The sequence below is a fragment of the Pezoporus flaviventris genome, unplaced genomic scaffold (assembly GCF_033815535.1).
Source record: "Pezoporus flaviventris isolate CSIRO_AGI_PZ_B2104156 unplaced genomic scaffold, CSIRO_AGI_Pfla_v1 ptg000054l, whole genome shotgun sequence".
NCBI classification, from domain to species: Eukaryota; Metazoa; Chordata; class Aves; order Psittaciformes; family Psittacidae; genus Pezoporus; species Pezoporus flaviventris.
This window is the reverse complement of record NW_026892602.1, coordinates 7,346,809-7,372,500: the sequence shown is the minus strand read 5'-3', so window position 1 is coordinate 7,372,500 and position 25,692 is coordinate 7,346,809. Positions and strand designations below refer to the sequence as shown.

The following is a 25,692-nucleotide window of genomic DNA, read 5'->3' as shown; positions in this document are numbered from 1 at the left end:
TTGAAAAATCCAGAAATTCACCAACAGGACAACAAAGCCTGAGGAAGCTAAGCTTTTCCAGACCTATTCTGACATCAGTAATTTGAGAGGAGTTAGGAATACAGGAAAAGAAAAAATATTAAGAAATGATTATTCAGCCAAAAGGACTTATGCTCCTAATTGCTCATGTGCTTTGAAAGTTCCCTACAGCTCTTTGCATTCAATTTTCTCTTATTTTGAAGATCAAAACAATGACACAAAGTGCTCCTATTTAACTTAAGTGCTCTGACAAGACACACAGCCTATTCTGCAGCATTTCTGCTATACGTAGCCATCAGAAAAATCACACGTTTATTATGTATACAGAGTTCTCTCTTGATTGGAAAGCGTTTTCCATAGTTTGCAGGGCACCCCAGCTCTGTAGCCAAGAGCACGGCTCTTCCATGGCAGACATGGAACAAGTACTCACAGCAACTCATCACAGAATCCCTGGAAGGCTGCACACACCGAGCCCCATCCTGCAGCTTCACCCCTTTCTGAAGCCTGGAGCAGGTTGAAGGACTCTGGAAGGACCGTGCTCTTGGCCTTTTCCTGCCCAATTTCACAAGGTTAATGAGACCTGCAGAGGAATCGCTGCTGGAGACTGGGCAACACAAGCCTTGCAGAGCATCACATCTGGAGTCCAGAGGCGCTTGCCTCCCCTCTTTGCATTTGCTTCCCACTCCCTCATATGGAACAGGATCACTGGTTTTCTTTCCTTTGGGAAGAGCTCGAACAAGGACTGTGGCTGAAATGGACAGGAATAAAGGGGAAGGAGATTTTAAAATGAAATCTAATTGTTTTTTAGTCTCATACCTGAAATTTATAGCATCATTTCCCCCCCTGAATAAACAACTATGTTGTCCTCTCCAGTTACAATGCACAAACCTGACTGCTACATGCAATGTCAAATTTACCCTGGTGCCTTTTATCAGGATTTCCTTTCATATTACTCTCTAAGCAGTGACTTTGTAAGGAGATTAACTGCATTATATGCCACACATTAAACAAACCACATGTATGCAACACAGCTTATAATAGATTTCTTTTTTCCCCAGAATGGTCCTTTCTGCCTTTGATGGTCTTGGTTTTCAGAGCCCTATCCCTCAAACACTGATCTACCAGAGAGAAGGAGTTTCAGATAGATCCAGTATCCATCTACACTGCCAATGAATCAGGTGGAGATAGCTTTCTTATTCCTATTTCGTGGGGAAATAGCTGATCATCTCTGCTTGTTATCTGAGGTGAACTCAATAGGAAAAATAGTGAAGACTGACAATCCAGACAAGGCATGCATTTCCCAATAAAGGCATCTTCTAAAGACAAGTTTCTTTAATGAGGTTGTTTATTTTTTTCTTAATAATTGTTCTGATTTCTTAAAAAAAGCTTCTCTCTCACTGATTTCTACAGCTTACACAAACCAAACCAAACCAAACAAAAAACAGACAAAGATAAACCACAACCTTCCAAACACTGTGCAACCCACAGCAACACTGGCAACTTCTCATTCATTCATTGACATCAGTTGAGCCAAACATATATTTTTCCAAGGGGCTATCTACAGATAGTTCCTGTGAGCACCATCTTTCTCGAAACTGCTCCAAGCAGCAATTTGTTACTGAAATGGGTCCTCAGGGCTGTGATCCTGATACTCAGGTAGTCAGGTCGTGGGTGAATAGTTCTTTCCCAAAGACCTACCTGGTACCAGGCAGCAAGACCAAACAAAATAAAACATGGGTGGATGCAGAGCCAACTCTTCACCGGAAGGTTGAATGCTACTTTCTTTGCTTTTCAAGGGCTGGTTTGTTCTCTGTATTAGATTATTCCTTTTCATTTTTTCTGCTCACATACATACAACACTGTCATCTCCTGAGCCAGGCAGATCAGGGAAGCTGGAAGGACCTGCTCCCACTGCCAATCCCTTCCTGCCTTCCCTTGTCTTCCTGAAAGCCTGTGGAATATCTTTCCTCTCAGCTTCATCTGTTATCCATACCATCTCTTTCAGCACCTGCACTGCTTTTCCCAATTTCTATGGCTCTCTGGAAATAGAAATACCTATTCTTTTCCTTGACTTTCTGTCAACACCCATAGTATCCCTGAAAGTTTCAATTTTTTTAATTTTCTACCAATCAAAGCTACTAAAACAAAGCTCCAGAGAATGACTGACCTTGTCTAACAGGTCTGAAAAAAGTAGCCTTTTTATATATATACATATATATATATATATATATATATATATATATATATAGTATTATTACTGACTGAGCTAATGGGAGCCAGATCAAATAAGCTTCTCTTTTCGTAGGGGGCTGAAATAGTTGAAATGCATGTTGTAATTGTCCATACTTTTTCTCTGCAAATAAGAAACCTGCACTCAAGCAATGACATGTTCGGCTGTTTTTCCAGCTGGAAAGATGGAAAAAATCAGAATATCCATTCACTCTTTGAAGAGGAAGCAACCAGCTTTTACACAACATAAATTAGTTTATCCAGATTTTAATATTTTATATCTAAAATAGAAGCTGATCCAAGATCTTGGTTTCATACAGATGAACGGCAGGATGCTTGTATATTAGTGAGCCAATTCTACTTTACTACAACTAGGACTGTGTACACGGAAACCATTTTTATATGAACAAAATTAGATGAAATGAAAAACCACTGTTGCTGATGGGCTCGGAATTGGCCATCGGTGAGTCCGTCTTGGAGCCGGCTGCATTGGCACTGTCAGACACAGGAAAAGCTTCTATCATCTTCTCACAAAAGCCATACCATAGCCTCCCACTACCAAACCCTTGCCATGCAAACCCAATACACAGACTGAACCATATGACTTCTCAGGGGGGCAGGAATTGGACACTGGTCCAGAGTCCAGAGTGGTAGCAGAGATCACATACCTCCAGCAAGAAGGAGGAGCATGCCAAACCATCTAAAAGCAGCAAAACCCCCTCATTACCCAGATATCCACATCATGCTTGGGTCACCAGGAGCAGGAGCAGTACAGGCTTAGCTGTATTCACGCGTACACATTCAGTATGCCTAAACATATGTTGATAAGAGGCCGCATATTTCTGATATTTTCATTTGTTGCGATGTTGCATACATGATAAATACATCCATCCTGCTTCAGTAAATCATTATTTTACAATGAATATATACTTAGATTATTACTGTAATGCTGATGTGCTGAACCATTAGTATAAAAAAAGCAAGCAGGTGATAAAAATGATGCAAAGACTCCCATAAAGTGAGAAACAAAACCCAAACTACTGTAGCAAACATTAGCAGTGAGATAAGTAAATTAGCGATTATTCTGGAGATAAATTAGTGGGTAAATAGGAGTATGTAAAGTGTATGTTGCTGCTTGTATCTTTCAGTTGGGAACTGTGAGCTGCATCCTCCAAAATCTATGTAGTGTCAGTGCAATAATATGGATGGATATTTAAGACTAGGCTATGACCATGACTCTGAGGCAATTGCCTTCCATAGAAGTCAGCACACCAGCAAATTTCATCCTTATTAACTGTGCTGCTTTTATACATTGCACTAATTAAAAACCCTACCATAAAAGTTGCTCTCAGATACTTTGCATAGAGTAAATATGCTGTGGGAATCCGGCATAACTGCAAATTTGCCTCTAACTAGAAAACAGTCAGTGACCCTGAAGAGATCAGTTTTTAGGCAGCAACACAAGGTGCCCATGGAACAGAGAGTATTTCAAGACTCCCAGTGAAATTAAATCTTCAGAGAAAATGTATATCCAGAGTGGCTTTGGAATCCAGACATAATATATAGAGAAACTTTCAAAGCAGGTCATTTATTTGACATAATTGTGCGAACACCCCTTTAAGCTGTGCAAACCAGAAAGTTCATTTCAAAATATTAACTTATTTCTTGCTATCAACAACAATGCAATTAATTCCCCTCAATAAAGATTGTTTTTGCAAAAGAGCAATAAGGTGCCTCTGCAGGGGGCATCATTATCATTAAATAATCACACCCCAGGAGACGCAAGGCACTCTGCAGTACCATGTACATTTTAGCACTCCAGAGTATGATTAGTTTGCGTTAACCACACCCCAGCATAGCTAATTGGGAAAGAGTCTATAAACTGAGGCGATTTCTGTATTTATTATAATATCTTTTTTTGGAACTGACAGTGAAATTGGGAAGTTTCTGACAATTCCCGTGGAAAATGTGGCCAGCCCTGACCCAGCCAGGTAGCATCTTCCTGAGGCTGCAGTTAAGGCAGAAGGAGCCCATAACACCAACTTGCTGTGGTAATGCATATTAATATCTGCATCCTTAAAATGTTATGTGAGTAAATCCTGGTGTATAACAAGGAGTTATGACTTTTGGATGCTATGTTTTTCTATAAAAATCAAAACAGGCCCAGCTGTCCTGCACATACACGCAGAAAAACAGACACAATATTTTAATGGAATTCCTGCTTCTGATCTGCTGGATGTTTTACGCCACTTTGGACAGTCTGCTGTGATATATGGCTAACTTTTGGAGAGGGATGGATTTTTAAATAGTACATGTATTCACAACATAGATAATGCTATGGTGCTATAGTTGTCCTGAGGTCTCAATGGTTCTTTTTTTTCAGTTTAAAGCAGTAGCCTTTAACACGAAACACATCCTGGAAATTTGGTACTTCTATTATGAATGGAAGTTATGACAATATAGTCTAGATCTGTTGATTTTCCCTTGCTGAAAAGAGCACGGAAGAAAATTATGGAAGAATCATGATTTTGTACCCAATTTGGTTGTGAATAAAGGAGAAACCAGATCATCATTTTGGAGATGAAATTCAATCCTGCTTTGACATCCACAGGCACAACTTCAAAGTTAATGACACAGACACAGGGTCAGCACTGTATATCTTGGACCACTGGCAAGGGTAAAGAAACACAGTAATTACCTTAGTGTGGATCAAGCCTCACTGCTGGAGACCTAGCAGCCCTTTTCTGGAATAATATATGCCCCCCATTAGTTTATGCAGGTGGAAAGGAGCTGCAAGAGAATGGTACCTCTTCAAAGAGACACCATTAAGATGTCTGCTTGGGTGCTGAGGGCACAAGTCAAGGACAAGTCTGCATGACCAGTGGCAAAGAAGATTCCATAGTCATTCAAAGACTATGAGAAGCTATGACCACAAGAAGTCATTGCTACACGCAAGCCCTCCAAGGGTAGGGTATAACCAGTAGACTAGTGAACAGCATTAGCTGTTTGTGTTACTAGCTTGAACTATCTCTATATTCAGTGCAGTTATCCATTACTTCTCATCAGTTTAAAGAGATTAAAAATACTATCTAAGATGTGTAGGCTGGATGCACCAAGTCATAACAAAGTGTCAATGTTCCTCCTCAGCAGACAAGAAACCTGCCGTGTGCAGGGCTGTCATTAAAACTGAATTAGTGAAGCTTCTCCCATTTACTGATCAAACAAAGTTGAACAATGGCTGTTCAAGAGAACAAAACAAAAATAAGAAAGGAATTAGGGATACAGGAGTTCAAATGAAGCGAACAATACCATATGCATGAGCAAGCAGTATGCTTTTTTTTTAAACGCAGGTTATTTTATAATCAATATTTAAAGTAATTTTATCAGGAAGCGCAACCGATACTTCATGACTATGTATGTGTAGCCAGTAAGCTATAGATTTATAAATATGAGGGTTATCATGGCTTCAGTGTAGCAAGGCACAGCCATTTTAAAATTGAAATTGTCAGATTTTATCAGTTATCTCTTTCCACAGGATAATGTAACTTTACAATTACTTAGCTCATAAAGAACTAATTTCATTCAGCTTCCAATAAATACTTTCAAAATAGGAGTCTATAGCAAGATTTCTTGAGTGGTCGAATCATGAACAATAATGGTCATACAGACTTTGAGGGAAAGTCTTTATAATGAGATTAATACCTGCAGGCTTCCCACACAAAGATTTATTTTTATAAGCAATTAATAATAACATCTTTTTTCTATATTTTTGTCTATTACAAAAGAAAATAAGTTATTGATTTCAACTGCAAAAACAACTATTTGCATAACATTGTTGATTGTATGTTCTACTAGCACAATCAGAATTAATTGGAGCAAAATATTTTATTATTTTTAAATGGGTAAAGATTTTATATATATTAGCATTTCTATCTGATTAGAACAGTCTGTTTAGCAGAGCAGCACTATTAGGAGTGCAGATCAGATTATCATATTCAATCCACGCAATGGTGTAAAGCCTTTCTATTGGCACCTCGGTACAGACTTGTGGGTAGATCTTTGAAAGCTTTCCTAAACTTTAAACACAGTAAGTATTAGTAACTATCACTCAGCTCTTATTACATTCTAGATACCATGTTCTTAATTAAATATTAAGAATGAAACAGCAGACAGACACATTGGAATTTTGCTACTTATTTCCATTTTATTTGGGTGATAAACCCTATTATTCCCTCCATGTTTGTGTGTGGGAGGAAACTCACCCTGCAGAAAGGCAGTCAGAGCACCTAAGTTTAGCCTACATAAATTGGTAGTGGAGGAAGACCATCTGCCTTTGGGAAGTGCTTCAGCTCTCAGGAGGGAAGCAAGTCAGGTGCCTGTAAGTGAGACAACCTGGTTACGCTCTTCACATCCAATAGAACAAAGCCAGAATTCTGTGTTTAAACAATTCAAACCATAATTCACCTTTCTCAATTCAGTACATTTTTAAACAGATCACAGTTTTACTCATATAAAAATAAGACAACCTAGTGATAACCACTTTTAAGTTGACAAACTAGTCGTGCAATTTATTGTGCTCCTTTAAGGATTTATTGTTATACCCAAGCCCTCAGTCTGGGTAAACACCAAATCATTTCTGGTTCCCAAACTGAAAGACTGTTTTCAGTAGCTTATTTTCTAAATGAATTCATCACAAACCAGATGACTGACATCACACCAAGTGAAAGCGTTGGTAGCATCTATACTCATCTGATGTTTCACTCCAGCCACCACCATCCAGACAGAATGTGTGTTTTGCTGGGGCAGTGTCTGTGAGCAATACAAGCCATCTTCTGCTTGAAACAGGATCTCTTTTCTGTACCCAGTGACTTATATTTTCAAGGACACTAACTACCTTATTTTTGATCCAGCCCTCCCATGCTGAATTTGGTAGGAACTGGCTTCTTGAATTAAAACTTCTAGGGAAGATGGTCAGTAACACAGATACATGTAGTTACATCAAACCTTGCTTTCCACAGCAAGTGCTCACCTTCTGCTTCCCAGCTCGGTCATCATCAAAATATTTTGGTTTGGTGTTTGTCTCACTAGGTTATGCACAGATTCTGGGCTGTCACCCACTCTGTAGAGGGATCTCATTTGATTTTTTTCTCGTGTTTGCTTTCCCTGACCAACTACCAGCTGAAATAGTTGCAATCGGAGAATTAACCAGAGTTTCCAAATCTTCCCATAACAATTAACATGAAAATAAGAAAAAGGGAATGAGAGAGAACGCGTGTGTGTGTGTCTGAGTGTTTGGGGAGATTCACAGGCATTAGGTTTTAAAGATAAGTACAATTTAGGACTGCTTGGTGCCCCAGTATTTGAATAGCAGAACTTATGAGTAGGAAAACACACTTTAAACTCAAACAACTATAGCGGGTTCCTGAATTGCAGCTGATTTGAATATTTGAAATCCCTGATAGGCTGGCTAGTCATCCAACACGAATAGAAACAAAATAAAATGACATGAGACCAGTCCAAGCGCAGATTAACTACAGGCACAGAAAGCTCGGAGGGAAAAAAGCGGTAAGAAATTAAAGGAAAATTCTAAATACCTAATAAATCTGAGAATTTCATAAACATTCTACACAGAGGAAAGAAACAAAATATGGCAACTAAATTATGCATTCAGAATCATATGCTTAACTGGGATACTTCACACTTGGATTTTGGTGAATGCTGCTTTTAATTCCATTGCAGATGTTCTTATTCATAACACGGACTATGCCCAAATTTAGCCAATATCAAACTGCTTTTATACATATACTACAAATACCAAATGCCTGCAAAAGAGGCCAGAATTAAAGAGCAGAGAATGTAAACTGGACTGTGAAAGAGGAAAGGGAAAATAGATTAAAATCATTTTTAGAAACACCAGTTCTTGGAAAAAAAAATCACTATTAACAAATTATCAGTTGCTTCTTCAAATAGTAAGACTTGTAATCAATACGTAAAAAAAATAACCAAATGCATCTTTCATTTTTTATTCTTCTTTCTTTTGCTCTCATGTTTTATGTACAGTAACTCACATTTCTCAGCCCACTGTGTAGTTATAAACTGAAATCAAACATTCAGACAGTAAATGAAGCTACAGTTTGTATTTATAATGCTCCTATAACTATGTATATATATTATACAATCTCAATCTCTGTTTAAAAAAAAAATAAAAGAGGCAGTTCAATAGAAAGAGATCATTTTATTAGAAAATCATGAATGCAACTGCACTCATTCAACCTTAGAAATGTTTTGATGGCTTTTCAGCACTGCAATATATTTAGATGGGAATATGTCATTAATATAAACAGCAGAATAGAAACTATTAAACTAACACAATTTAAAACTGAGCAAACCTGAGTATTTGATTAAAGTTTTTGTACATTCTATACACTTGAACAGGTAACATAGAAGCATAATATTTCTGTTGATTTTTAATTTGTTAGAAGTATTACACTTGAAAAGCTAAATTTTCAGTAGTTTGTATTTAGAAATTAGAAATCTGGTCCTGTAGGAGCTTCCTTAGTCTGATTTTCCCAGCTATATTCTGTATGTCAAGAGAAGTCTAAGACAAAAAGCAGTAATGAAGCACACGGTAGGAACCATCTCCTTTGTTACAAGGCAATGCAAAATGTGCTGAGTTTGAGGCAGTGTATGCTTGGTAACTTTCAGTGATAAAGACAAAATCCAATTCCATATATATTTAATGGATACAAAATTTTCTAGAAGTTTTGCAAATCAAACACTATGGTTACAGAGGTCATGTATTAATATGCACTCTAGCCTTTAATGGATGTGTTTATTTTTCTAGACTGAATAATTAGCAGAGCATTTTTTCCCCAGAATAACATTGCTTTACACAAATGCAGGGAACTGCTTACTAAAACCAATTTAAATTATACCTTGTTTGCAGCATGTGCAATAGCTGTGCTCCTATCTCTAGGATATTAGGGGTAAATTTTTAAAGCAGTGCACAGAACATAATCTTGTTATTTGCTAACTGGATTTGTGTGCTTAAAACTCAGACACTGCTTTGAAAAATAACCCCTTCAGAAGATTGACCTGGGCAAGGATCGGGAGTTTTAAACCTGGATTGCAACAGAAGTTCTAACCCAGCTTGGTAGCAAAGGCTGGCTTAGCAAAATGACTTACTGTAGTCATACTACTGCTTGAATGGCCAAATTAAAGAAACTAATTCTGATTCTAATCACATCCAATGGATTCTGATATGCTGACACCCAAAATTATGGCTCTGTCGCTAGAAAGAGAATGTGTGGGAATGTTTTGAAATTTTTTCGATAAATTTTGAAATATACAGTGGCCTAAGTGACAGGATATGACACATTTGTTTTTTGATTATACAGTTAAAAGTTTTTAGTACTAGGCTTAATTTCAAGGGTGAATTTCATCAGAGTGGATCTAATCCAAATGAAATACCTTTAAGATTCTTACTTCTTCAACTATCAGAGATCTATCATGTCTGCTGCATGAAGCCTCATTTTCGTGTTAGAACAGATGGGCAAAATTGTCATTAACAGAAACTGACAACTCTAAAACTGAAATATAGATTTAGAAAGGAATCTAATGAATTAAATCAATGTTATTGCAACGAAAGCCAAAGAAATTAATAGTGATTTGTAAAGTTACCCTGTATTTTAACCTCAGTATATTTTAGTCAGTATGATTTTAACATTCACAATAAGTTTTGAGATTCATTGTTAACGTCTTCCTGCGTAATACACTCTTGTCTTAATATATCATCCTCTTTTAGGAGACTCGAGGACTTTGGACTCCATTCAACCAGACCAGTCCACAGGATGCTGTGAAAGACAACCAACCCAAATTCAGTTGCATTTCCACTTTTCCTGAAGCACAGAGACTGTGATACTACAGCATTTCATGTGCTTCTAGAGATCACCTATGCTGACACATTACTAACCAAACTTATTTGCAAGCAAAGAGCTGCTCAAAACTTGCTTGAAGTCAAGACTCGGTTTATTGTAAGCTTTTTTAGATCATATGTATTATTTATTTTCAGCCTTCTAGCTCCAAAATATTTGCCAGCTAATATGTCTTGCTAGATATGTGGGGATTTTTTTATTTGCATATTATCTAATATAGCAGTTCAGATTTTTGATACGGCACATATATAGCCCTGAATGAGAACAAGTACCTCCACATTGTCCAAAGACACACTATTGTGAAACTGTGGAAGCTAGAAGGCAATGGGTATAAAATAAATTTCATAGCCGTAAGACTCGTCCCAGGTTGCAAGGGGAGCAGAAGCAGCACATCCAAAAGACCTACCAGGCTGAAAGGCTGCAAACTCTATGAGCTAAATCGGAACTGCTCTTACCCTGCCCATGCTTACAAACCTTTCAAATTCCTATCTTAGAGACCTTCCTACAAGATTACTGTTTTCCAGTTAGGACTTTTTCTTTTTCAAAAGAATTGTGGGTTTGTGCATGCGGTTTCTCTTCTTGCAGACTACCAAAAATAAGCAATTCTATATACAGCCCCTTTAATTTTGCTTATCTGTGTAGGTAGCTAAATTTTAGAAGTAGTACCATGGTTTATTCAGATTGCAACTCTAGAAGTAAAATAAGCAAAACTTACTTATAAAGTGAACTGAAAAGCTAAAAGCAAATAACAAAAATGGGTGCTAAAAGCTTTCACCTATCAGCCTGATGGAAAATTCAGCAAGAGAAATGAGTTTTTTGTCACTGATGGTGCTAAACTGGATTTAACAAAAAGAAAAGAACGTGTGCTTGGTGTCTTTTTCCATAAGAGGAATGTTTCAGAAGGAGAGGAAATGCAATATTTGAGCTGAATCTGTTATCTGTTAAAGCAAATTATCTGCCATTTATAGCTGTATTTTAAGCCACAACATCATAAAACTGTAGCTTTTCATGTCTTGTTTCAGCAAGTGCTGTTTATAATGTCATGCAAGACCAATAACATATTTGATTGTACAGAACTATTCATTCAATTGTCTATTTTACCCAACCAAATCTTGACTCTATGTTTTCTACTAACTGGTTTATATCACTTCCCAGTCCTCAGTTTCTTAGCACTTTTTGAGCCCCTTGTTTTTGCAAACCCAGCAGACTCATGCATCTTGTATTTCACCTTCCTTGCTCTTGGCAAAGCACAAAGCTAGAAGGGGTAGTTTGCATCACACTGGTGAGCATGGGGATGACAACAGGAAGACAGCACACTTCTCCCCTCACCCTAACATTGATCATCAAGTTGCCAAACAGCAAAACATGTCATCTTAGTTTCTATTGAGATTCTTTAAGAATCTCAAAGTGTATTCATGGTACTGGGTCTGAAATTTGCTTACGGATGTTGTATTGGGATCTTGTCTGACACAACTGAACAGCCATCAGCTGACTGACAATTCACTCACCACACACGCATGCAAAATAGGAAACAAACATCAACTGTTTGGGAAAATAAGATCTGTGGAAGAGAAAAAATCAGAAATTTATTTCAGAAGCTCAGAGACTTAATAATGAAGGCAGTGTTCAAAAGATACTTAAAGAGCATTACAGACAGAGTAAGGGTTTAAAATGCTATTTTTAGTAATGTTCAATAAAACATGCATCTGCTATATGTTTTTGATTTTATGAGGAAGCTTTATCTTTGTGACACTACAGCGGGTTTGTCAAACTTCAGTCTAGTACGAATCATTTGATTGAAAAGTGCGACAGAGATACAAACAACAGGATACCACCTCCAGAAACCCCCTTTTGTTTCAAAAAATTTCCATTTGGATTCTGAGGCTGAGGATCAAGCCAAGTAAAAATACAGCATGCCATTGAAACGGAGATGTTTTATTAAGAGCAATCTCTTGCCAGCAATATCCGTTATTCTCCCCACATGCAGCAAACTTGCCCATACATTTTTTAAATGCAACTAACCTTTTTTTATTAAACAAATCAATCTGAAGTAGGAAGTGTGATTTTAATTGCCGTTTTTTTTTGCATTTAACAAGGCAGCACGAAGATCTGGCTGGGAATTTCCCAAGCACTTTCCCAGGGGCTAAACCTTGCTAGGCTCCCCAGTTTCCCCCCTCCTTCTCCCCATGCTGGCAGAGCACCGCAGTCAGTTTTTAGGTATTCAGCACACCCTTCACCTTGACTTACTTGCTCATACATTTGTTACCTGCCATTTACATGCATTACACCCACCCACACCATGGTGCCAGCCGTGTGTATTTCCACAGGCTCAGCTGTTTGGCCTTTAGCTCATGTTCATTTGGGGTGAACACCCCAAGCTCCTGTGCCAGGCAGGGAGAGAGGGAATGGGCACTCGACCTTTGCAACAGGGCTATGTTCAGCACCGTGTGCCACAAAATGTATGCAAGGGGGTGATCTATTTTATGCCATATGATTAGTGCTAGACTAACTGTTCAAAGGGAAGCCAATGCTATTTCGCTAATTTAGTCACATACAATATTAGATCTTTGAAATATGCCTTATGCACAGCTTGCATTACCTTTTACAGAGAAATACAAAAACATGGTCAACATTTGCAGTAAAATTATCATAGAAATGCCATCTGAAACCTGATTTCCTTTTACAATGTGCATTTCACAAATAACTTGTATTAAAATTATGTTTTACAGGGCAGAAATAGAAAACAAATACTCCTAGTAATTTAAACAGGCATTTGCATAACATGACTAAAAACATGTTAGAAAGAGAGTTCTGCAGCTGGAAGAGTGAGGTAAAAATACAGATACAGTGATTTTAACTCTGAATGTGAAAATGCCTTTTAGCTGTCATAATTAGTGAATTAAAGGGTACTTTCATCAATACCATTCTAACTAAGATTACTATTATTGCTCTTACACACTGCTTCCTGATTGTTAAATAGCATAATATTAGTAACAGGTAAATCACAGATGTCCAGAAAATCTCTTCACTAAAGCATCACCCAAAAACATTGCCTTATTCAAGCCCTCGCCTTGCAAAAATCACTTTCTATGATGACGAATTGTTATTTACAAAGCTGCACTGTTGCTTAAAGTGCTTTAATATCAATTATGTCTTGTGTTTAGAAATTGGATTACCCCATGACGCTGGGGAGTTTGCAGGAACACACAGAGGTGAGCAATACCCAATCCAGCATTACTGCAGACCATCCTGGGGGCAATGCAGGTGGATGCTGGCTGGGAGGATGCTCCAGAAGATGTCATGCATGGCTAGGGTGAAATTATGAGTAATTAGAGAAAGATTTGCTACAAAAACAACAGAGGAAATTGAGGCAGATGCTCAGGGACTGCTAGGGCAATCAAGAGCAAGTCTCCCTGGAGGATGGAAAGAGCAGTGGTGGTCACTCCCTGGGTGCTGAAACAGGGTCATCAGTGTACTTCAGAGAGGCCACAGTAGATCCCAATTTAAACAAGATTGTATTAGGCATTTTAAGCCTTCTGATGCAAAAGTCTTCTGTGGAGGACTTCTCTGTCTATAGGAACTTGCAGTCTCATTTTAAAAAAATGTGCTACAACACAGAAATTCTTAAATATTTAAAAGCCTTTTTCATTGGTTGTTCATCAGATTGATTATGATGCATATTTCAGCAGTTTTTTCTAAAAATGCTCATCAGAGGATCAAGAAACGTGGTGTTCTGTGTGCTCTACATTGATTCACACTATTTCATTTTAATTCCAAAATACCGAATTGAGAAAACTGCCAAGAAAAAAAAGCAGGAAATGTTTGTGTTTTTCTGTATATTGCATATGCTGTATGGTAACCAAGAACACAAAAGAAATAGGCTGAGGAATGCAGCAGCGTTTATCACTCACTAAATAGAGAGCAGAGGAATAAAAACCAGTAGCATTTTAACTTTCCTCAGAGTACCTGCATGTTTTTTTCTTCTACCTGGATAAATAACCAAATGGTCAGGTTTCATATGCTACTTGACTTGTTTGAGCTCTGCAATTCAAAAGAAATTCAAGTATAATTTCATCACCAAACATAAATCTATGCATATCTCATGACAACTAACCTCAAACTAGTCCAGAAAGTTTTATAAACCTTTGTGAAGGTATTGGGTTAAAAATGTCAGTCTGCTTTTGACTCTATGAAAAACTTTCAGAACCAAGCAGTTTTGGTTAGTTTGTACATTCCAGGATTGGTCAATTGTCTCTTATCGTCACATAAATCTGATGTTCATATTACCTTTGAGGCATTGATTTCTGTCAATATTATTTTCCCTTCTAAGCTACCTTCACAAAACATGGTACCAATAATTGGATGAGTTTATTAGTAATCTCTTGGCAATTAAGAAGAAATGTATTCTTGACACAGCACATTCTCTAATACAGTGTCATCAAAACTAAGCATTAATCCTCAACCCAAAAACTGGCTTTAGGATATTGAGATCTATATAGCTGGAACACAGCTCATTACAAAAGTCAGTGTAGTTTCTTCCCTGAGGTTTTCTTATCTTTCCTTCCTCCCAAAGTAAACCTTCATGCAGGAAATATCTTCAAGGGATTTTTCACGCCACCCCTCCATGTTTGGAAATAGATATTAATGTACTATAATGGTTCTAACTTTGGTTTTTTTTTCCTAACTGAAGACCATGGAACAAAAGTAGGTTTATTTAATTCCATTAATATTAAAGGTGGGTAGACAATGGTACCTTTCTTGCTTCATCAACAGTCTTGAGGCTAACCAAGCATGCTTATGTTTGAGGTTACACTACACATGAAAAAAAATGTTAAAGCTGAATTCCATTCAATGAAACCACTGCAGTTCTATCAATGATGAAAGCTCCTGTGTGAATAGTGAGTTGTTTTCTCCTCAGCCCATTATCTAAAATGGTTAGAAGTGTCTGTGCTTTTAGTACTCCAGCACAGATGCTTTGGGAATAAAGATTTTTCTAGCAAAGCTATGAAAGGTGACTGTAGGTGTTAATACGCACTGCTGAGAAAATATTTGGAAAGAGCTATTTCTCAGCCAAAGAAGGATAATTGCAACAGAAAACCAAAGGTGAGTATCCTAGAGAAGGTTTTGGAGTGGTTTTTTTTTTTTGCCTCTCTAGTGCATTTTAAGAACAGATAAAGGGTATTCTACAGAAGAAATACTTCAGAAACAAAAAAGAAGTCCTGAAAAATAACCCCCCCAGGGAGACAAAATTAGCTTTCCAGCAGTATATGTCAGTTTTATGTCCCACACCTAAGCAACATAAATGAACTTGCACTCAAATGTTACTGGATATTGGTGCTATGGCATTTATATTTCCAAGCATGCCAGGCACACATAGACACTGGTGAAAGCACCAGGTCTAGAGGGCACCATTATATCTCTATTTATTTCCACCTTTGAAGGAGGCTACAAATGCATGTTATTGATTGATATCCAGCCCTAGAATTTTTCTCTTTCATTTGTAATTTTTCTATTTTAATATTCTCTGTCATCAAGATTGCTGCCAGTGTGTTTATTCCTAGCTTGCATCCCCTCACTTGAGCAGTTTCCACCAAATCTATTTGGTTCAAAACATTAACGACCAAATTTCACCCATAACTTGAGAAACAAGAAATGGAAAGACCAACAATAATAAAGAATTAGAGTTCCCAGAAGTCCATCTCCAAGCAATAACCTGTTTTTGTTTGCACCTCCCAGTGCACAAGAAATGCAGTGGGCAAATTCAAGACAGAGACCCCACTCATTCGTCTCTCCTTTGTGTTTGCAACACCAACTGTAGCTCTGAATTGGTAAACCATTATTGATGTTAGAGATCAATGAGATTAAGCATGTGCTTAACTTTAATCACATAAATAAGTCCATTTCTGAATCTGGGCAGTCTATTCATCACTGGGCAGAACTGAGCTCTTTCTGGATAATTAACACTTCATTTGCTTTACCATGGCCAGTGGTTCTCAGATATAGTATGAAGAATTATACATATCAAGAGCAAAGTTTTGGATCTAGAGTCAAGTACATTCTTGTCTGGCAAAGTTCACTGTATCAGGGAACTGTCTAAAATTACTGCTACTGGTTAGTCTTTGATTTGCTATAGCGACAAGATGCAAGTCTACAAAGAGTCAAGCAGGAGAATGAAATCTGGTCAGAGGTTGTGCATGAATTAAAATTTGTGTAATTAACCAAGCTGTGTGAATTTCACTGTCAGATTCAGTTTTCCTCCCCATTAAGATTCTTTTATACTTTTTGTACAAAAGTCTTGAACACCGAATAGTTTTTTTTCCTTCTTTTCAGAAAAAAAGTGTTATAGCTAAAGATGTTGCATTCCCAGAATTTAAATCAGGTAGAAATAATTTTGTACAAAAGATCTGATCATTTTATGAGACGTTTTTTAAAATCATGAAGTTAAGCATATTGGACACACTAGGATAATTTAGTCTAAATTTCTAATTATTCAAATACAGCCTAAATGCTGATTTACTGTTTAGTATATCTTCATTAATTATCAATCTTGAGGATGCATTTTAAGAAGTTCAGGAAATTTTAAAGTCACTTCTTTAGTGATACAAAAAAATCTCTCAAGTTTTTAAGAACATCACCACGATTAAATAAACATTTCATTTTATGCTTTAATTTTAAGTCAGCTAAGTCAGCAAGACAGAGTGGTAAAGAAGTCTTCATGGATAAAATTATCCAAGAAGCAGCAAACAACAGAAGAAAATACAAAACTTGCAAATACTTTAGTTCTACTCTAATTGCTTAGAAATCAACTGCTACAGGATATAAATATCTGAATTGATTTTCAATGCTAGACACCACAATTCTGAAAGGGGAAATGATTTTTTTTTTTTAATTTATAGACTTTGTTAAAATTCTGCATGTATTTTGATCCCACTGAAGCAAACCAGCATTCTGTACTGTGGAACACAACACCCTGTTAATCTTCTGACCCGTTTGTGTATTACTCATGGAAACAGGATTGTGTGATTGTTTCAAGAACTATGTTTCACCTGTGAATGGCAACCTATTTCCCATATTTTAATCCACAAAAACTACATTGGTACAAGCACCTTGATCACATACTGTTAGCACCATGTAGCTTTGGATGTTTAAAACAAATGATCCACAAACAGACCACACCCTGGAAATATTTCCACACATTAAAATATGGTCTTTTTCATGACACAACAGAGCTTCTAGGTCTCAACTCTCTGGCCACAAAATTATCTTCTTTATTAGAAATAAACTAATAAAAAATTGACTTTGCACTAGTGATGTTGCCAGGAAGCTCTTACAAAACACAAGTATCAAAGAACAAAAAACCTAGCCTTCAATAGTGCATAAACTGTTTGGGAGTGAAACCTTAGTCTGGAGTCAATCATGGCTTTAATGGCCCACATCTGCACTGATTTGCAGTTGAGAAATAGGAGACTTCACTGAGCACACTGCACAAGAAGCTGATCTCCAGCCTAGCAATGGTTCAGTGAAATGGGAATGTGAAAATGCATGCTAAGGGCAGTAGGGAAAATAAAATAGCAAAATACACCTCAGGTAAGTACATTGACTAAATGTAGGTATGCAGGACTTTGTCAACTGTGTGTATATGCCAGCATGCTCTTGCTATGACACATCCACAGACAATCTATCACTCAACATAATGTGCCTCATGTCCCATGAAGGACAACAGGCAACAAATTAATCTGGTGTAGTCCATATGGTGTGGAAAAAGCCTTTTTCCCTGGACTAAAGATTAACAGCAATTGTCAGAAATCTTAACGGGGGACATTGTAAAGATAATTTTAAACTTACAGAAATACTTAAGCACTTCATCACACCTTGTCATGAAGTAAAAATCACATGCAAAAGCTGAATTTACTGTCTACAGAAAAAAAAAAAAAAAAGGAAAAAAGTTTAAGGATATAGGAATACACTTCAAGCTGAATCAGCTTGCATTTCCCAGTGGTCTTGACAACCTGACAAAGCAACAGCAATGCCACTGCCCAGTGTTAAATACGATCTGCAAAGACCAAAACAAACAGCCCAGAGGCAGAGCCCAGGACAGTGTTTGCATTCCCTTTGAGATGAAGCATTCCACAAGGCAGGCTTCACCCTTCCAGGAAAACACACTACAGTGCTCAGGGACTGCCTCTAACCTTTAGTTTTCTTCCAGTCAGAGTCTCTCCCTTCTTCCAACTCTTGCTGCATTCAAGGTTTCCCAGCAGCTTTCCCCTCCTCAGTCAGTGCCAGTCACTGTAATTCTTGTCCCTTTTTTCTCTCTTTTCCTCATTGACCTCATTTTATTCTTTTTCCTGATTTCTCTATTGCAAGACAAATACCCTCATATCAACACTGTTTTAATTATAAAATGTTCAGATTGTTGCTTAAAAGAGTGTCAGTCACCCATGACCTTTGAAGAGTGTCCTTTTAAGAGATGGGGAAGGCTTGTTTGGAAGGAAGGAGGAGCATTGCCTGAGACAGCAGCTAGAGCAACAGGTAGAGATGGGCTCCTCAGGAACGGTAGGGCTGGACACTGGAAGAAGACAGCAGAGGACCTCATGATGACTTCTCATGTTCCTTACTTACATCCAGGAGGGGCTACAGAACCCATAAGTAGGTCAGTAAGATCCCAGAAGAGCCCCAAATCACAGCAACACTAACTAAAATCACACAGGAGCAAGGAAGGTAGCAAGCCCAAATTCCCTCCATGCCTTGGTGGGACAGAATGACCATGGCATTGCTGGACTGAACATGGCCCTGATTACTCCCCAGAACCCTATATGCACATATGGTGCTTCTGATTATAAATAAATAAATACATATGAGAGAAATTTACAGTAGGAAAACACTGTCTGCTAGAGAGATTATATGAACAGAGGAACCATGCCAAAAGTGGTTGCTGTTTAATTTCAGCATACGTACTGCCTCAGGTACAAACAAAAGTCTCAAGAATCCCATTTAAAGCTCTAATCAAGCTCTTCATTCATTTTCTAATTTGTAGAGCCTGATCCTGCAGCATCCAAAATGAATAAGTATCAGAAAGAGAAGAGACGCAGGTCCAGGCCATGATCCACGTGCAATGTGCTCTTGGCACACCACAGACATCTGAGGTAAGACTTCACGCAACCTGCAGCAACACAAAGCATAGAAAGCATCTTACCAATGAAGCTGGTGGCACACAACGACCCCAAAAGCAAACCAGGCAGTGGGGCTGTGGTGGCCTCTGGTTTCACACAAAAGCAACTTTACTTTCCTCATCTGCCTTTAACCTCAGGGGCTGTCTTTAGTGCTCAGATACTTTTTTTTTTTTTTTTTTTTTTTTTTGCTTTTAATAAAGTTCCAGAAGCTCAGTGCCCAGCACAGCAGTCAGCCTCAAGCTTTTCCTTGCTACTGTTCAAAGGAATAAGGCAGTTTGGATATGCAAACCTGACACTGTCTGGATACGTGGTAGCTCTGATATCAATATCAAAATGCCTACTGGACCACCAGAGTGATAAAACAGCCATTGAAAATGGGGCAAGTTTGTTTATAACCTGTGCAGGACCATCTACTTAAAGTGTTCCCATAACATGGGCCACTGCTAAACGCCTGCTCAGTTATCTTTGGAAACAGGGCTCTTGCTTTTTTTGCCCCATTGTTTTCCTTTGGGCTGCTTTTAAAGGGCATTCATTTGACAAAACCCAACATACTATCAAAGTGGCCTCCTAATGGGTGTCTTATACCCCTCAAAAAGAAATGTCTAGTCTTTTGAAGAGAATTCTAATATGCTTCAAAAAATTCCTTCTCCATTTTTTGTTTAAAGAATCACTTCTTTTAATCACTACTGAAAAATATAAACAAAAGACCACTATTTTTCATTTTTCATTTTTAAATGGATTCAGATTAACAATTAAGAGGAAATCTTATCATTTTTTTGTGATGAAAGTTCTCAGGCTGAAAAATACCCAGTGCTCTCCTGTTATTGCCATTAAGAAGCGGGTCTTAGGAGATAAAAAGAGTAGTGATTAAGAAAGTGGTCTTAAGAGATAAATAGAGCCGTGATGCTTCTCCTAACTGTTCAAATGGAGGTTTCAATAAAGCAATGCTGACTTTTTGCAGAGTGATTATTTTTCTGGTTTTGGGCTTTAGGATACCAGCCATCCAGAGAAATCTTTTGACATCAGGATGAGATCTACTATAGGTAGCACTTAATCCTTTAAGACTAAGGGATTAAGCCAGTTGACCAGGAAGAGAGATTAGATTAAACACCTGAAAAATACAAAACACTTCCAACCTTCTCATTCTAGGGTTACTCTATTTCATAGTCCATACAAAAACACGTATGCAGAGTTTAATTTCTACATTTGACAGTAGAAGAACTGGTGAGGAGGTGATGCCGAAAAGTTACAAAATGGACTAACAAACATTTAAAGTAAAGGTGCAGAAGATGGGCATCTTCATAATTCCAGGACAGAGAACTGCATATCCAAAACCAAGCATTAATAAAAAATATGAGAAAGCATGAAATGGGTGTGATGGATGTGGTGGCTACGTGAAAGACTTGGGAACAGTTGACTTTTCTCTTGTGAAATAGCAGGCTACCTCTGTTTATTTTGTTACTAACCTAGTTTTGCGCTACGAAACCTCCCATTCAGATGGCTCATGCTCTTTGCTGGCCCTGAGACTCACACCTCAGCCACAAGCCACAATTACAGCAACTATAACGAACTACAGAGGCAGATTGTTAAGGAGACCTGGAATGCATGAATACACATCATGTATAACTGTAAAAAAAAAAAATAGAAAAGAGGGAAGAAAAACATCAAACATTTTTTAGCTAGGAAATAAAATGATACTTAACAGCCAGCAGTGTGTGCATGCTGCAAAGGTGTGGCCTTATCCTGCCCATCGACATGCAAAACATCCTGGCTTAAGGTTTCTTGTTCTGGGCGGTCCTCAGATAGGCAGAGTGAGACACTGCAAAGCACCAGCTCTGTAACACAGCAGCCACTGTTATTGATTTAACTGGTTTGTTTATGCCTATGTTTAATTGGCTATGTTAATAGCATTTTAATCCACATTTCACTTGTATGTGGCTGATAGCGCAACACTTGTGTGGCCGCAGTGACATTTTCTCACCATTGCTGTCTGTCATCAAGGACTAGGCCAGCACCATGATGCTAGCTGACAATTCCAAATGTTTTGTTTAATTAGGTGTAATTTACACTATACTGAAGAATTCCACAGCAATGGCTGATAAATCTTTTATTAAATAGGCAATCCCATGGAAAACCTTTAATCAAAAAACAAAGATTTCAGTCAGCTTTTCACACCAGTGTTTAGCATTTCTAAAAGTTCAAATGTAAGATTAATGAGAACTGAGTAAAAAAAAATACCAAAGAAACAAAAAAAAACAAAGAACTGCTGGTAAAAGTTGGAATATCTCCTTTAAATGAGATTTCTGCCAAGTAGCATATCACCAGAAGATCAAGCAACACTGTTACCCAAGGTATTCAAGCTTAGAAATGTTCTCTCCATCACAGTTAAGTTCACCTCATCTTGAGACAAACACTCTATTTGTCCTTCCCAAATAAACATTGGCCCACAAGCTATTTCCAGAGGATTGTGGTCAGCAAGATACAAGGACATCATAAGTCCCTTTGGGCTAACCATCTCCCAGCCAATCTGAAGCCTGAGCAATGCATAATTCAAACTGAAAATATTAAGATATTAACCAGGACCTCTCCTAAGGGTCTACTCCTGCCCAGGCAATGAACTCAACCCACAGAGCTTGCAAGGAACAGTTGGTTTTGCTTAGTCCTAGATCTGCCCCAAGGGAGAGAGGTTTTGTACGAAACAATTGCCCAGCATGGCCAGACCTCTTGGACCATGCACAGCCTTCCTCAGCCTCACAGCCTCACCGTGAACTGGTGCGCTTCTTGCTGTCTAAATAAATAGGGGTCACAGTTTGTGAGTTCTTGGTCCAAACCTGTTGCCTTCCACCTTTCTGTTTCAGTCTGTCTGACAGCCCTCCCCCTCATTTTTCTCCTGCTAGACAATCCTGCCTTCCACTGACCATCGTTTAATTTCTTCAACCCTCTTTCACAGTATTTCTTTACTTCCCATTTCACCTTGCTCTCAGATTAATAACTTAAAAATAGAAGTCAAAAGGCAAAAAAAACCTAAATTAATTTGGCATCTGTGTTATTTAACTGCAGTACATGTCCTGTTGAATTATCCTAATATTATTGATTTGGAAGATTTAAGCTTTTTTCCAATACAAGTTTTGTAGGGAGTAACTGTTTTGTTTTTTTTTTCTTCTTCCTCTTTTTTTGAGATTAAGCAAGGATTTCATAGTAGAAAACTACAGAGCAGAAACCGTCCAACCATATATTTTGTTCTAGGAAAATGGCACAGGAGTGTGCTGCTGCTCCTTCCACAGAATGCACTCTGTGTTATAATCAGAACCAGAAATATCTTACAAATGGGCAAATTTCAGGCCTTTTACAAAACCCACCTGGCAGTCCAGCAGTCAAGCAGCATTTGCCATGCAAGCACTGAGGACAGCAAACCAGTGCAGCAGGGCTCCCATGGTCTTGGGAACATCATGGGACTAAGACAGTGACATCTGCTGCAGATGGGTAATAATACCGCAACCACACAGCCTCCCTCTCCTTCCTTAGCAAGAGATGGGGCACATCCACACTTGAACCTTGTCGTGGTTTAAGCCCAGCCATAACTCAGAATTACGCAGACACTCTCTCACTCCCCTCCCCCTTCCTCCCCCCACTCCTGGAGGGATGGGGACTAGAATCGAAAGAATGCAACTCCCAGGGGTTGAGATAAGAACAGTCCAGTAACTAAGGTACGACACAAATCACTGCTGCTACCACCAATAATAATACCGATGAGGGAAATAACAAGGGAAGGGATATAACCGCTCACCACCTGCCGACTGATACCCAGCTTGACCCGAGAAGTGACCTAGCCCTTCTGGGTTACTGCCCCCAGTTTATATACCAGGCTTGATGTGCTGTGGTATGGAATACCCCTTTGGCTAGTTTGGGTCAGGTGTCCTGTCTCTGCTTCCTTCTGACTTCCCCTCCTCCCTGGCAGAGCATGAGACTGTTACTGCTGAACCCAGGACAAACCTAATGATGGAGTCACCACTTCCCACCTCATCAGACCTTCAGGCAGCCCAGTCCACAGCTCTGTAGGTCTCTCCACTGACTGCCTCACTTGAGTGGGGTAACTTTCACAGCAAACCCACTAGAGAAATTGTAAAGTGTTCCCAGCACAAGGCTTTCCATGGTGCTTGGAGGTATCTGTACATTCAGAGGCCTTACAAGGATCAGACTCAGCACAGAAGGGTGGACACGGTTTTATAAGAGGTGGTACAGTAGGGAGAGGGATGCAAAAACACTCACTGGCTTTCTGAGAATCATAAGGGGAAAACTAGAGTCAAGATCATGGAGAACATTAAAAAGAGGGACTTCTCCAATTGCCTATGAAAGGTGAGAAAGTAGATGAAGACTTTTGAGAACAAATATAGCACACAGATACATGCATATACACACTGTTGTCTCTAGGTCCCTGAGAGAAGGCAAACTGCTGCATTGTGTAGAGATTCAAAATGTAGAAAATCAATTGTAAATCACGAGTTCTGGATTCTTTGAGATGAAGTGTAATCTGATTTACAATGTTACAAAAAGAAATTAAAGTTAATTCCAACATGATTGTGGGTATACCGCAATTTAATATAACCATGCTGTGGCCTTTAAATCTCTGCATTGCAATATGCCAACAGTCATTACTTCTTTAAGTTTCATATTTTATTTTAAACTATAAATTGGAAATATCACATAGCTTGTTATTTACATTTCAGAATTAGGATCTTTGCTTAGAAACACAGTGCTCTGTGGTGTAATAAGATTATTGTGCAACTACCACACAGTTAGGGTAGTTAAAGGCACTCCACTTCACCTCATCATTTTTTCTGCTTAAATATTATGCCACATTCTGATTAATACCAGACCAATAAAATCATCTTAGCAATCTGGTTAGAGTCTTTTGTCTACCCAGATGGCCTGCAATGTTAATGTGTGACAATTTCAACAATGAACTAGGACTGTTTTATGGAACCAACATTTGTTCCACTGCTTTTTCTTCTTAGGCTCAGAATTTTGACACAGATGGTACAAATTACTCAAAAAACAGAAATGTTCATTTAGAAAGCTTAAATATGTAGTTTCACTCAGGCCATCCGAATCTTTTACATTTACAATTCAGTAAATTTACTAACAACCCTGCTGTAATTAAGGTCTATAAAAATCTTCCCTCCATTCCTGCTTGCTTTTCCCCTTACGTATCTACAGCATTTCATTATGCCTTCATCAATTTATTAATATTTATTCCAGTTCTGAAATGTTTTTAATTTTGGAGGATTTACACTGTTCAATCTCGCATCTGATTTTTCATACCTTTCTAATTATGGGATAGGGGAAAAAAAAACATTTAATCTGTAACCACATACTAATCCCCCTAGAACCCACACATTTATAGATCTTAAAGGAGTAGAAAAAGAAAGGACAGAACCATGACAGCTTCTGGCCAAACTGCACAGAATTTTCAGTTAAGCAGAAGGTTTTATAATGCTGACTTTGCGCACAGATACTCAGGAAGAAGATTCTCATAGATACTCTGAGAATTACAATGAGGAGAAGAAAACAACAGGATTCCTATAAAGTGGTTTTTTTTAAAAAAAAGAGAGAGAGAAATCCCAGACCAGGGACACATGCATTTGTAGTTTGACTGAGTCTATAAAGGCAAGAGATTATTGTGCAAAACTGCCAGATAACAAAAAAGTTAACATCAAGAAACCCAATCTAGTGGAAGGTGTCCCTACCCATGACAGAGGGTTGGAACTGAGTGAGCTTTAAGGTCCCTTCCAACCCAAACCATTCTAGGATTCTATGATATCCAGGCACCCCTAGACTTGCAAACCACCTTGGAGTTATTCAAAATTATTTGGTCGCACATGGAGGCAATGAAGAACATCAGAAACGCAGAAGCCTTCCTCTGCTCCCACTCCAAGCACGTGTCACCCCCACTTGGTTTTCTACAGCCCAGTAGTGCCTGTGGTGTGTAATAGTGCACATGCTTCCAGAAAGTCTTTGGGATTCATGGGAGAGGCTAAATTCAAATCATCCATTGGGGTCCACAGCACCCATCTGAGTTACCCCAGTGGGGTTTGCTTTCATGGCATCCTTCCAAAACATATCATGACACCAGGCATAACCCAAGAAACCTCATGCCATTTCACAGCGCTGAAATTTCAGTGACATTTCACGGCACCAAAATAAATGAAGGCACATTTCTTTAAGTGCCTTCAGCCAATTTACCTGAACTCTGTCTTCCTTTGACAACTATTGTACCACTGTGTGGTTTCAGCATCATTCCAAAATTGTGGTTTCTGTCCAATTATGTCTCTGTGATGGTT

At 38.4% G+C, this 25,692-nt stretch overlaps 1 long non-coding RNA gene across 2 annotated transcripts in view; it reads left to right on the top strand.

Moving 5' to 3' along the window:
- LOC133277352 (uncharacterized) overlaps positions 1-20,859 on the top strand; it is a 52,210-nt gene extending 31,351 nt beyond the window's left edge. Inside the window, exons 2-5 of one of the 2 annotated variants that reach the window (XR_009746167.1) lie at positions 1,077-1,196; positions 10,052-10,280; positions 19,216-19,324; positions 19,552-20,859. This is a non-coding gene — a long non-coding RNA (uncharacterized LOC133277352). The remainder of the gene's footprint in view (positions 1-1,076; positions 1,197-10,051; positions 10,281-19,215; positions 19,325-19,551) is intronic. The other variant, XR_009746166.1, reaches the window with a different exon arrangement.
- Positions 20,860-25,692: the final 4,833 nt, after the last annotated feature.